General features: G+C 41.2%; 1 protein-coding gene across 4 annotated transcripts in view; it reads right to left on the reverse strand.

Moving 5' to 3' along the window:
- Nucleotides 1-14,276, reverse strand: part of gabbr1b (gamma-aminobutyric acid (GABA) B receptor, 1b) — a 294,834-nt gene that overhangs the window by 244,360 nt on the left and 36,198 nt on the right. The window lies entirely within an intron of this gene.

The raw sequence follows: 14,276 nt of genomic DNA on the forward strand, positions 1-14,276 counted from the left end.
GAGTCTGCAAAAGACCTGAGACTGGGACGGAGATTTGTCTTCCAACAAGACAATGATCCAAAACATAAAGCAAAATCTACAATGGAATGGTTCACAAATAAACATATCCAGGTGTTAGAATGGCCAAGTCAAAGTCCAGACCTGAATCCAATCGAGAATCTGTGGAAAGAACTGAAAACTGCTGTTCACAAACGCTCTCCATCCAACCTCACTGAGCTCGAGCTGTTTTGCAAGGAGGAATGGGCAAAAATGTCAGTCTCGATGTGCAAAACTGATAGAGACATACCCACCCGACTTACAGCTGTAATCGCAGCAAAAGGTGGTGCTACAAAGTATTAACTTAAGGGGGCTGAATAATTTTGCACGCCCAATATTTCAGTTTTTTATTTGTTTAAAAAGTTTGAAATAGCCAATGAATTTCGTTCCACTTCATAATTGGGACCCACTTGTTGTTGATTCTTCACAAAAAATTACAGTTTTATATCTTTATGTTTGAGGCCTGAAATGTAGCAATAGGTCGAAAAGTTCAAGGGGGCCGAATACTTTCGCAAGGCACTGTATATGTAAAGAGTCAAAATACAGATATTGCAAATTGTGGACCAGTTAGTGATTTAGAACAGTTATAACGCAATATGCATAGATAGACAGTCTGTAAGAAGCTAAAACGTAGTGAAGAGCCAACAGTTAGTGCAGGTTGTGGTCTAGTTAGTGTTATGGCTGTGGTCATAGTGTTTCTTTGGTCTGCTGTGTGTGTATGCCCTGTGTTTTTTTTCTGTTGTGTTCCATTTTACATGCAAATAGGGGTGTGCCATAGCCGTTAGAGGATTGGGGGGGAAGTCCAGGCCCGACCTTGTGATTGGCTGCAGCTGGTGCAGCCACCCAGATATAAGGAGCCAAGATGGCGGCCGTCGGTTGGCAGCAGGCATTTCTCATCCTCCTCATCTCCCAACTGGCCACACCTTTGCTTTGCACAACTTTGGTTTAGATTAGGTCTTGCTTTTGGTTTGTTTAGTAAGGATGGACCACCAGGCGTGTTAATCTTGTTTTCTCCTGTTTTTGTTAGTTAGGGAGGTAAGTCTTTTGTCATTTGTTTTGCCCTTTTGTTTATTAGGCTAGTTTCTTATCTCCCAGTTAGAATTGTTTTGTTCTTTTGTTATTTTGTTGGTAGTCAGTCACCCTGAGGCTTGATATATTTATATTTTATTTATATATTATCTTTCTTTGTAAAATAAATACGTTTGTTGATATCCAAACACAGAATTGTTTGTGGCTACTTGGGAGACGGGGAAGATGGGGCCTTTTCATGTTGCGTCCTAGGCACCCCTAGACTGGGGCGTAACATTAGTGATGTAGATCAGAAATAACATAGTAAACATGAAAGACCGTCTATAAGAATGCTGAATGTAGTAGAGTAAATATACTCTTTAGTAAGTTTAAAAAATCGGCCTACTTCACATTAAATGAATAATTTTTTTTTTTTGTTGACATTATCAAATGCTTTTCTCACAGCCTGTCGACCGTTTTAATCCAGCTCTGCAAAGTTGCAGATCATTTATCTGCTTCTTTGAGCTCCTTCTCTCTGTTCTTCAGTCCTTTTTGTTGTGAAAGCATACTTAAGCACACACAACTAACATTAGGCTATACATTTTTTTTAAATGCAAAGTTTATTACATTAACTAATTGGGAAATTAATGTATCATCTCATAACAAAATAAGACTACTTTCATTTTCACTAACGTCACATCTGACTGTTGGTTGCAAACTCACATAACATATTGTATGACTGTAAGCAATGTATAGCAAGAGCCCAAACCATTACATCCCTGAGCCTCTCTCTTCTCTACAGAACGCACTAATGTAACGGAAGTAACGTAACGTAGCTACGTTAGCCTGCTGCTGCAACATCTGTCATTAGCTTTGGTTGAAGCTGCACATTAGTCAAAGCTCAAGTGGATTTTTTTGGTTACTATTCACAGGGCATTTGTCATAATCTCCATAACTTTAAAAACTCACGTGAAAGCAGAAGGCTTTCCCTCTTTCATATGTGCTGCTCCGTGTGTGAGAATATAAACAGAGTCACAAAGGGCATCGCTGAGGGGCAAGATTGGTTGATATAGCGATTTAATTAGATTTAACTTTAGTAATGATGGGCGTAAATCATATAGAGAGCCGAAGTCACGCCCCTTCCGGTGGACCTCATGGGACCTTAACTCGGAAAAACTATGACCGGTAGTGAACAGGGAGAGGCAAATTATTGTGGAATTTATACATGGGTTACAAATATGATGCTCGTCAATTTAAAAGAAAATGTTTCAACCGAAGAAAGTCTCAGTTAGCCGTAGGTTTGTCATATGACCACTTAGTTTTGTCTGAAACCGCTCAGTGAACATCTCTCGTCTCACACAATTTACGTCACCTAGCTTGATGCTCAACTTGCTCCTAGCTAGCTAGCTTAGCTCTGTTCCACAACACACAATGTAACGTTATCTTACCTGATGTGTTTCATCCAGTGAAGTATTTTCAGCAGAGAAGCAAAAGAACAAGCGATATCCTCTGCTCGTTAGAGTAACGTTACATCCCCGGTACGATACACACAGACATCGTAGCTTCAGCGAGACGTCATCCATGCGACACTGAAGTGTGTAGTCTTTCTAATTACGTATTTTCACAGTCTTATACTTAGGGTTGGGCATCGTTTGGATTTTAACGATTCTGATTCTGATTCCAATTCCGATTCTTCCTTTCGATTCCGGTTCTTATCGGTTCTCGATTCCAATTCTTTGAGGGGTGGAGTTGAAACGGGTCACATGCTTATTTTCACAAATAAGAGGAAAGTTTTATTTTGATTCAAAGGTGGTTTGCGGTTTTACAGCTTTTTCAACGTAAAATAAAGCCACACTAGAGCACCGCTTACTGTGCTCCATGGCTGCAACACAACAAGCACCTGGCCGCTACGGAAACCCAAACTTGCGCATATTAAATTGGGATGTGATGATCGGATTTGAAACCAAATACTCCAAACGATTCCAATAAAGAAACGATTCCGATGGAATCGTAATTTTTGAAACGATTCCGATTAGGAATTGGTTCTCGATGCCCAACCCTACTTATACTTCAACAGTTTAACAATAAACTGAGACTTTCTTCAGTTGAAAAATGTTTTAAATTGACGAACATCATATTTGTAATCCATGGCTCAATTTAAACGGGATCAATAAATAATTATCTCTCCATTGACTCTCGTTCATATTTTTTCCGAATTAAGGTCCCATGGACCGGAAGTAGAAGGGCGGGACTTCGGCTCTCTATTGATGCAGCCACAACAGCCATAAAAGAAAAAAAAGAAAGAAAGAAAAGTTTATTTAGGCTCTTTCACCAGAGGGGCAGGTAATCCAATCAGGGCAAACGGGCCATTGCCCAGTCAACAATAGCCCATACCTGTGCACGTCCCTGGCAACAACGACACTGACGCCAATGTTTCTCTGCCTGATTGGGTCTTATCGGTCGAACGACTAAGCTACTAACGTTACTATGGCAACACACAGCAGCGGATCAAACTCAGCTTAAAAACCAAAACGTAGCAATGTAAATGTAACCTGTGTCTCCACGGAGACAAAACTACAGTGCCGCATTTAAGCTAATCTGCATTTAGAATATAAAAAAATAACTTGATGATTGTAAAGCCCAGTTCAGACCAAAGATTCATGACGAGACGAGTTGAAAGTTGCAACTGCTTGCAACACACCGGTCTGCAACATTGTAAATATAATTTATATATATATATATACAGTATATAACAAAAACAAATTGACTTGTGAATGGAGTTCTGTGTTGACTCCCCTCTCAATAAATAGCCACATGACTGCCGTGCATACAGAGTCCTGGACAGCAGCTTTAAATATTCAGAGCCAGGCAACACCTCGCCTTCCTTATCAACACAGCTTTTATCTGGATCCCTGCTGGAACAGCTTCCATCCCTTCCCCCTGAAGATAAATCCCTGGATTCTAAGGTAAAAAACCAAATGCCAATTCTCATTCTGCCAAAATCACCAGGGACGTCTGAGTTTGCAGGGAAGGAGCAGCTCCAGGACGTGACTAGACATGAGGCATTGGAGGGAACTGGCCTCAACGTGAGTCCAATAAGACTTTGCACATTAGCCAGACGATAATGTGTTCACACAGATTCAGCTCTCACTGTCCACCCACACCAGACACTGCATTCTGAACCACACATACACAAGCACTTTTAAAAAAAAGACAGGCCAAAATCCATGCTCCTACTCATTCAAAATTGCATTACAGCTTATAAATGTGACTAAATAGGTTATCGTGACCCTTGACTTTTCTACAATTTACTGCCCGTGTTTTGAATGGTTTCCAAATCCCCTGCCTCTGCTATTTGAGCACCCAGCGCTCCTGATCCGCTGAACTCTGAGAGAGAGCACTTTGTCATACAACAGGAAAGGTAATGTAATTTTCCCTACTTCCAATCTGATACTGAAAAGATGAAAGACATCTTCTGCAACAATGTTATGCAAATGAGAGCAAGTGAAAGAGAGAGACAGAGAGAGAGGGTTGCTGGAGAGAGAGAGAGAGAGTAGTAGAGATAGGAAATTATGGAGACAGAGTAATGACACTGAGCGGTATGGAAAATAAATGAGTGTTTGTCCCACTGCATAGAAGAAAAGAAGTGGAGTGCAGGTTGAGGTTCGGTGGAGGTTAGTCAATTATGACTGGTAGCAGGAGATCACACACTGAGGCTGCAGCCATCAACTTGAGTATAAATCAGAGGATGGCAGACAGGGACAGGGAAAACAGCAAGAATGAGGACGCCAAACAAGGAGAGGATGGGAAATGCAAAGATAAAGGGCAGAGAGAAATTAAAATGCTGTTTTACTGTAGGAGAGAAGAGGAATACAGCCGATGGGCTGGAAGCTATTCTGATGCCAATTAATCCCCCTTACTGATGAACAATATGAATAGAGTGACCAGAGCCTCTTTCTCTTTCTGCAGAAGGCCGACACACAGGACATTTTGTCACACTATTGGAAAAGTCTGTAGAAATACAGGCTGTGTTAATAGGAAGGAATTTTATGCAATGATTTTTCACAGGTATTTTTATGTATTTAGATTTTTTGGATTAACAGAAATGTCCGTTTAAAGGTACAGAGCATATCCTGTAAATCTACAGAATTTTCAGTTTTTAGATTAACAGAAATGTTAATGGAGACAGTAATGGAGAACCAATATTGACATGTGTTGCAATATACATTAAGATAGATATGAAAAATAAAATGCATGACATTATCCGTTTCTCTACGGATTTCTTTCTTACACTGCAGAACTGTCAGTGACAGAGGGGAGAGAGCCATAATCTAGCCAGAGAAAAAATCAGGCAAACTCCCCAGCCTTATTAATATTTTCTTTGCTTTCTTCTTTTACATACAACTTGATTATCAGTGTACGCTGAAATTCATTTTGCGTTCACAAGCAGCTCAAAACTCAGAAAAATGGAACACCATACCTCACCTCAAAATAAATAATAAAGGCCAAATAAAGTACCCAAATTTGGCCCCATTTGATTTAACGTGAATTGGTCCTCGGTAGTACCGACGTAATTCGCTCGGTGCCCAAAAAAGTACCAGATTCGGTACCAAATCCTAACCGTCTCGTTTCCTCAGTTCATCCGCTCGTTTCCTCCTCGGTTCCTCCCCTCGGTTCCTCTGCTTCCCCCACGCAGGGAGACTTCTTTGTGGAGAGAATGGATGACAGCCCGGGAGATAGGTGGTGAGTGAGGCAGAGGAACTGTAGGCTCTGTGTTGCGACATGAGAAGACGCGAGGCGACGCCAGGGTCAGGCTTCGTCGCCACTAGTTTTTTGCCGTCTCCTTGGTATGTCAGCACAAAAAGTGCATATAATAAAGTTAATATCGCCACCGAATCCAACATTAGAAGTGGAATTAGGCAAGCAATTGGCAAAGGCATAACAACTGTAATAAAAGGGTGTGTGCTGTTTACAGAATATAGCAGCCACTCTATTTTTGAACCATGAGCAACTAAATGAACAGATTGACACTCTTACTGAATGAGTGAACAGGCACAGGCACCAACTTTGTGTGTGTGTGTGTGTGTGTGTGTGTGTGTGTGTGTGTGTGTGTGTGTGTGTGTGTGTGTGTGTGTGTGTGTGTGTGTGTGTGTGTGTGTGTGTGTGTGTGCTAAAGGGCTTGAACATAACATTTTCATTCCACCCCCAAAAAAATCAATACATATTAATTAGATCAGAGAATGCTGTATCCTGTGTGCATTAATAAACTGATCTTATTATTTAAGGCAACTGTAGCCTATATAGCCAAACATGTCCAAAATCCAAAGATTCACACATACTTTTCATGACCGGAAAAAAGTTCAGAAACACCTGCCTAAATATCTTCAGCCCTGTTGTATTCATTAGATTGCGACTGTCATATTATTTAGCATCATATCAAAGTATTTCATAGTTTCATCATTACATAATGGCCCTGATTTACACCTATTCCATTTTCTGTTTTGTTTTGGATGCATTAGAATGGATGCATTCTAGGATAGGAGAAAAAAAAATGCTTTGGGTTGTTTGCATCTCTTTAAACCAATCACAATCGCCTTGGGCGGCGCTAAGCTCCAGACCAAGCCCCCAGGAACAGCGCCATGTCTTAAAGCAACTGTGGGCTTAGCGGGCAACGGTGGAATTGCAACATCTGACAACCCTCCGGCCCAGAAAGACTTTCCCCATAGACTTTACATGGCGAAAGAAACTTCTAGATTTCAGCGGATCATTTTTTTGGGGGTACATAAACTTACCAGTCCGAACACTTAAATGGTCCTTTTTAAACTGTCATGTTTTAAATTTTTTAAAACATGACAGAGTGACCAGAGCCTCTTGAATTATTTAACTAGGCATGATGAACAGACATAATGAACAGGAGCCGACCCACGGGACTACACCCATGTTGCCCTGCACTGCAGGCTCATATGACGGTTCTTGTTGAGTTCCCGTAGCTGTAAAAAATGGATATAATGTCTGTAGTTCATCATGTGTATTATCTTATGATACATCTGAGTGCTCTATGCTGTAAAACCTGTAACGCAGATGTTACGTTATTAACTAACTAGCTATTGGGTAGTAGCTAACGTTAGCGCTAGCTAGCACGACATAATAATTGAACGTGGGCCGACCCGCAGAACTGCTCCCAGCAGCGCCGTCCTGCACTGCAGGCTCATATGACTCCTTAATTCATGTAGTTGTAATAATGGCTATATGGCTGTAATTCATCATGTGTATTGTCTTATAATACATTCGAGGGTTGTATGCCGTAAAGCCTGTAAGCCGTTATTAACGTCTCTGTTCACAAACTACCGGGGCTCCCGCTAACCTAGCATGGGTATATATATATATGGGTAGCTAGTAGTGTTGCTACGACAACTCAAACAAAATGCGCATGTCCATCATGATGTCATGGGCTAGTCAATGCGGAAGATCCGGGTATTTTTCGAGCTCTATGACTGCTTTATGCGCTTTTGAGCAACTCAAATTGGAATGAACGGGGCTTCACGCCAAACGGTGTATCCAGTTCTCTTAATACATCCATGCTCCAGACGCAACAACGGTGGCTCTGCTAAATAGTCTCAGGAAGGAACTTGTTTTGGTGGAACATTTACGGCCCGCAAAAGAAAACGCCACATACAATATTAAATGTTAACTGTTGACACAATACAGTAACATGAGCTATTTAAATTAGCTGGATACATGGTTAAATCTAATAAATGGCTCTTACCCGTGTATCTCTGTGCGTACTTGGTCCATAGCAATCCCACCAATTGGTCCCAAAACATCCCAGTTAGAGAGGAAATGCCCTAAACATATTCTTTGTAAATCTTTACAATCATTCCCTGAAAGAACCAAGCAGGCCTGCCTTGTTGCACCATCCAAACCTTCTTCAAAACTTGATATTTTCAGCGTGAAGCTTGCTAGCTCAAAGTTTGTTGTTGCTTCCCATACAAACACGAACAGAGTTTGAGAACGAGTAAAATGGAATCACTTGACTACAGTCATGTTTTGTCACTAAACCTTACATGGAAGTTGAACTGACATGCTGTGTGGAGTATTTTCATTTTAAAGGAACTGCTACTTTAGAGGCAGCCCTCTTGGCCGCTGAGTGCTGGCCTGAGGCCGGACTAGAGACTTTAAAGCCATCACAGTCTCCACAGGTCCCTGAGCCAGAGCAGAGCCAGGACCAGCGATAAGCACCCTCAGAGAGAGAAAACACCACTCTGTGTCTGTGTGTGCTGCTGGCCACAACCTTGATCCTCACTGGCTGAATGCAGCAGGAAGAAATGGCTCTTTCTGTGCTCTCTGAAGAGAGAAGCCCTGCTTAAGAGGGCTTGATAGGTTTAGATGGTGCTTACACTCATGCCTCTCTGGGGGAGTGGGTTGGGATTGCTGCTGGGCTCTATAGAGACAAAGTGGAAGGTGTGGGCTGGGGGGGAGATAAGAGACTCATTCAGTCATTGTGAATCATATTAGTCCAACGTCTCTGGTAGCCATATACCGTAGCTGAAACAAGGTAGAAAAAATAGGCAGAAAAACATGTATTCATTGAAAAAGTGCTACAAAGAGCCTTCCACTACACAAAGACACAAACAGCCAGCCCATTTATAATTCAGTCCAAACACTCCTGCAAGGCAATCAGCTCCATTGTAGGACTACAGAAATGGAAGCAGCAGGCTTGGCCAGTTACTATGCAAACAAACCACGGACAGCCAAGCACAGGAATGTCACTTCATTATAATAAAAGATTAGATAAATACCACATTATTGATGGGTATGGGCAAATCCAATCTGTGCAGCAGCAGGAGGAGGTACAGTAAAAGAATAGCGTGAGTTAGTAGATGTAAAGAGTAGCACTATTTATCTCAACTGCAGAGAGAACCATATTTGAAACGATAAGAGGCATGTTATATGGAACATCACCTGAATGAAGAATTCCAATATGTTATTTCCGTGGCCTAGGAAAGTTTAATCAATATTTGTTAACATGAGCTACTCTCTCTTTTTTTATACCCAAATGAGCTTTATTCTATTGTAGTGCTCTTAGTTGTGAAACAGAAAATGTTTGCACTCAGTGCTCTCAGTGTCATCTCTTCTTCTTGATTCAATGTCTATGGAGCAGTAGAGTTTTAACGCTCAAGTTTCTGGATTTGGAAGAGTTTGTGTTAACTTATATTTGCACGGGACAAGTGAGGACCTCTGGTAATTTGTAATAATGTTCGAAGGTCGTTTATGATCTCAAACTTGTGCGAGTCTGCCATGTCTGTAAAACATTCCACCGCGAATGACCTACCACATTTCGCCAAACACAAAGGGCCGGTGATAATATTGCTTTATTTGTATACAGATCTCTAAACAAGATTCTAGCTTCATTCTATAATGAACTCTTTTTTTTGCTGTTACCAACTTTATCATCATGCCACTCGAAATAACTACAACAATAACAACAACCTCAGTAATGACAACGTAACTGTCAGCGCGTCCGCATGATACAAGCCTTACATGACCAGATTTTGTACAATTTAAGAAAACTATTCAATTTTATCCCTATGGGATGTTTTATAAACTAATTTTATTTTACCTTTCATATTTATTCTGTTGATTTGATATTGTGTGTAATTTCCGTTTTTTTCGTCGTTCTTTTTTGGCAGTATTTTAGTTTCTTTCTATGTTAATTGGAGTATGCATTGGAGAGTGCCCAGATTAAGCCTCTCCATCACATCTTTTATTGATTATTTGTATAGTATTTGTATATGTGTAAACCAGTAAACTAGACTGAATTAATCCCATGTGAAGTAACATATTGGTTATTTGGGGTGCCGCAGGATTCCATTCCATAGAACACACAAGAAGCAGCCTCCCTCAGTGTCCCACGGGTGTACATAGTGTACTCAGCAAGCGAGAAAGAGAGAGACACATTGAGTCAAATTTTTCGCACTTATGTTACCGATACAACACCACTTAACAAAAGTTGTGAAATAATCGGCTACAAATAACTTTACTTTGGCACGGTGACGATATTGTAATAACCAGTCCCTCCAGGATTTCAATTCACGCAAATTCAACCAATCACTGCAGATTTGGTGCAACTCACAATTTTGACCAATCACCGCAACTTTTCTGCAAATTTGACGAATAACCTGAAGTTTCCTGCGACTGCAACCAATCACAGCAGTCCCACATGCACTCTGAGAGCCAATGACAAAGCGGGAGTGAGAACGGGTTGATCCTTTCCTTGTTTGTGATATGGAGACGAGACTCAAACATCTCACATTTACCAACAAAATGTACAGCGAATGACAACATTTCAGACCGTCCTGCCAACCGTTCTCCCCGCTACTGATGCTTACACACACACACACAAACACACACACACAGACACACACAAACAACACACACGGTGGATGCAGGAAAAACTGGAGATGAGACGACACAATGACCTAAATTGAGGACAGCTGTGCTCGTTATTGTAAGTTCAATGATAAGTTAAAGTCAGTACTTTATCAAACCGTATGAATGTGTGTCCCAAGCCAGGATAGGAAATTAACTAACAATGTAAAGATCAACAAGCCACTGACACATATGTTCAAATTTGATTCATTCAATAAATTATTATTTTTTGTCTTAAATCCACCAGCCATTTTCATATTATACCAACATTTGCAGCATCCTGAGCCTTTTTGGTAAGGTTACTAGGAAAACTCAGCCCAGAGTAATTGTATTCTCCCCGAAACAAGTTTCCGTTTTATTTTTAAAGAACTATACCAAAAAAAAATCGCAACTTTTTTGCAACTTTCACTGTCTCCCGCAACTTCATTGCAATAAACATACAAAAGACATCGCAACTTTTATCACAATTTTTTACAAAAGCTCCCGCAAAATCAGGCATTTTGGGCAGCAACAATCTCAAAAAAAGGCCGCGAAATCCTGGAGGGAGTGAATAACGCCCTATCTTTGCTCAACACAGGGGTTTTCTGATCGAGGAAACCAGATAGCCAGCTGAATCTAAGGCTACATTTATGCTGCTACAATTTGGGTTTTAAGCTGAGTTTTGAGCCAAAAGCGATAACCACGCACACAAGTGTTTTTAGCTCCAGTAGAAGAACTAATCTCCGTTTGAACTAACACGCCCAAACCAAAATATCTCATCAACATTCTGGTGTACTGGGCATCAACAGGAGTCAAGCGTGTAGACTTCGCCCGCTGCTGGAAGTTGCCATGGTAACGTTAGTGAACGAGACGTTGTGACCGATAAGACCCAATCAGGAGGAGAAACGTTGGCGTCAGTGTCAGTGTTGCCAAAGGTCTCTGTTTGTGGCCGTTGAGACTGCAACATAACCCCGCAGATTCCAAACCGAAACGGGTCAGAAGTGTTTCCAAATGTCTCCGGTTTAGGGGCTCGGAAACACCAGAGCAGGGGGAATGAGAGGGGGAAACGCCAGAGCAGGGGGAATGAGAGGGCGAAACGTAGCCAAAGATAATCCTTTTTAAACCAAAACATAGCAATGTAAACGTAGCCTAAGCGTGTGCAGATGTTGCCAGCTAACATTAATTCCATTCATCCAATGGATTGATAAACGTTTAACTTAAGGTCAAATGCTTTTCCTTTCAATTTGTGTAAAGGGTTGAAATTCAAGTTAAAATCAGACATCCCCTATATATTTATTTTCATTGGCAAGATTATCCTTACATATAAATATTAATGGAAGCTGTGTTTTCTTTCTTCACACAGACAGACAAAAAAGAAAAGACAGCTGTCAAAGCTGAGCTTTGGGAAGGGAAGAGGGGGACACGGTGAGACCGAGGGGAAAAGAAAGAGAGAGAAGGTGATGGAGATGAGTGAGGAAGAGCAGGGCCATTGGGCCCAGGATGGCTTAGCATCATGTCCCTGTGCTGTTCAACACAGGAAAAACTCAAACTGTCAATACAACAGAGATCATATATGTATTTAATACACGGCCTTGTTGAATACTGGATTCTGATTGGTCAATCATGGCATGCCACGGTCTGGTAATCTGTATAACAGACCGTTGCCGTGGATAATGTAGAGCGAGCCGGCCCTAATTGCTATTTTTTTTTAGTGTTGTCTGAATTTCCCTTTACTCGAACACTTTAATTAAACGTTGTCAACATTCATGTTCAGCTGTTTCGTGATCAATTTATCTTCTTCTGTATTTCCAGATTGTGCAACATTTAACCTGATTCTCATGTGTGACAGATCATTTATGTTCCTGCCCAGTGACATGGTTTTAAAGCTATTGTTATCCATTTTTTGCTTAAATCTACATATATCATGGAAATCCCAATTTTTTCATACCCCCTTAGTACGCTCAGTCTTTGGACATCTGTATTTCTTAAACCCTGCGTACGCCCATGCACCACACACATCCAGGAGCAAGACAAACTGGTAGACCAGTGACACACAGAAGCGTGGCCCAGCGGTTAATCATTAATGAGGAACATATTAATCATATTCTCTAAAAGTGAAGAGAGCAGAGCTGCTGCTGTGCGTCCCCATCAAGAGATGCTGTGCTCATTTACACACGTCAAACAGCGTTTCTTCAGTCAATATTTCAGAAGCAATGAAAAGAAGAAAAGTTTAGTTCTGTTTCCTCTGTCATGTTTATAACTAAAAAATTTTGCTTTGCTTTGCTTTCACACGATATTTGCCGCAGTGACATTACTGCATGCATGGGAAGGTTTACAATTGCTGAAAGCCGCATCTCTAATCACCAAAGTCAGTTGTTAAAGAAAACGATTACGTACATCATTACAATACGCACTCACACAATATTCATACTTTTACACATGGTCAGAAGAATGTAGTCATAACTGAAGGGACTTTCAATACAACAAAATTTCTCTCTCAACCTCTGTCGTACTACAGCAATCAAAAAACAGAAAGCAAATTATATGACAGTATCACAGTAGTAGCTCCCCTATGTCTTCTTTTACAAACTGGTCAAATGGCCTAGAGATTCTCTCATACACCCCCAATTTGCCAGTGTGTATGTGTATGTCTGCATTAGCCAATTATATTGGAGTAGCTTTAAATTAGAGTTTGCTGTTTTTTTCTGTGATGCGTCACCAGTTACACAATCCCCTGGAAGCTGCCCAGTCCAACCGCAGTCTGATCTGATCTGCTGCCACTGAGCAGTGGGGGGGTTAAAGGCCTTGTTCAAGGGCACCTCACTGGTGGTAAAGAGTGCTGCTCTTTCACTTTCCCACCCAGATATATCCTGTCGGTCTGGGGATTGAACCGATGACCGCCTCTCTAACCTTTAGGCCACCACTGCCACCACCAATATATCTAAATAAGCTAATGAGGGCCAAACAGGGGAACTTGTTTCGGACGCGTGTTCTGGGCTAAAAATAAATGTCCAGAGCACTGTGTAACTTTGTATTCAGCCATCCATTTATTCACATTTACTTCCCTGCGATGTTCCACTTACGAGTCGGAGACAAGAGGAAAGTTCTCACATTGACCGGTTTATTAAAGCTTTAGTGCCTAACTTTTTAATATTAATGAATGTCTGTTTCATTCAAGCCATTGCCAAATGAGTTGTTACAAAGCTAATTAAGACTATCAGCTCCACACAACTCTCTCTGTATTTCTCAGTATGACTATGCTCAGAAGATTGGGTCGTCTGGTGGCATTCGCACGCAGAAACTCGAGTGAAGGTAATGACCTCTTCTGATTTAATTTCTAAATCACATGAGGTCCCCTGCTCATACTAGTCCTGTGTGAATAGGGCTTTAGACCATAGGAATAACAAGTATACATTTTGAAAATGGGCTTAGTTCCACTTTAAGTACATGTTTATATTAATATGTAAGTTAAGCAGCGACAGGCAGCAGCGCCGTCAGTTTGTTTGTTAAGTTATTTATCATTTAAACATGTTTCTTTTTTGCCATCAATTATCATCGCTGGCTGACCTGCACTGCTGTAAAACAGGGCTCCACCAAATGGTCGCATTTTGGAGGAGAGAGCGAGTCTGCCAGAGTTGGCCATTGTGTATAAGGGGGGGAGGGTCTGTGAGTGATTAGATAATGCGTGGATAACGTCATCTACAGCCGTGTGTCTCGCTTTTGTAGCGTCACACCCACATGCTGTTGCACAGCGCTGTTGTTACCAAGTTTCCGTGAAAATCATGATGTTGCAGTCCATAATTTACGAGTAGTGAGTATTGATC

The sequence above is a fragment of the Perca fluviatilis genome, chromosome 13, assembly GCF_010015445.1.
Source record: "Perca fluviatilis chromosome 13, GENO_Pfluv_1.0, whole genome shotgun sequence".
Lineage (NCBI taxonomy): Eukaryota > Metazoa > Chordata > Actinopteri > Perciformes > Percidae > Perca > Perca fluviatilis.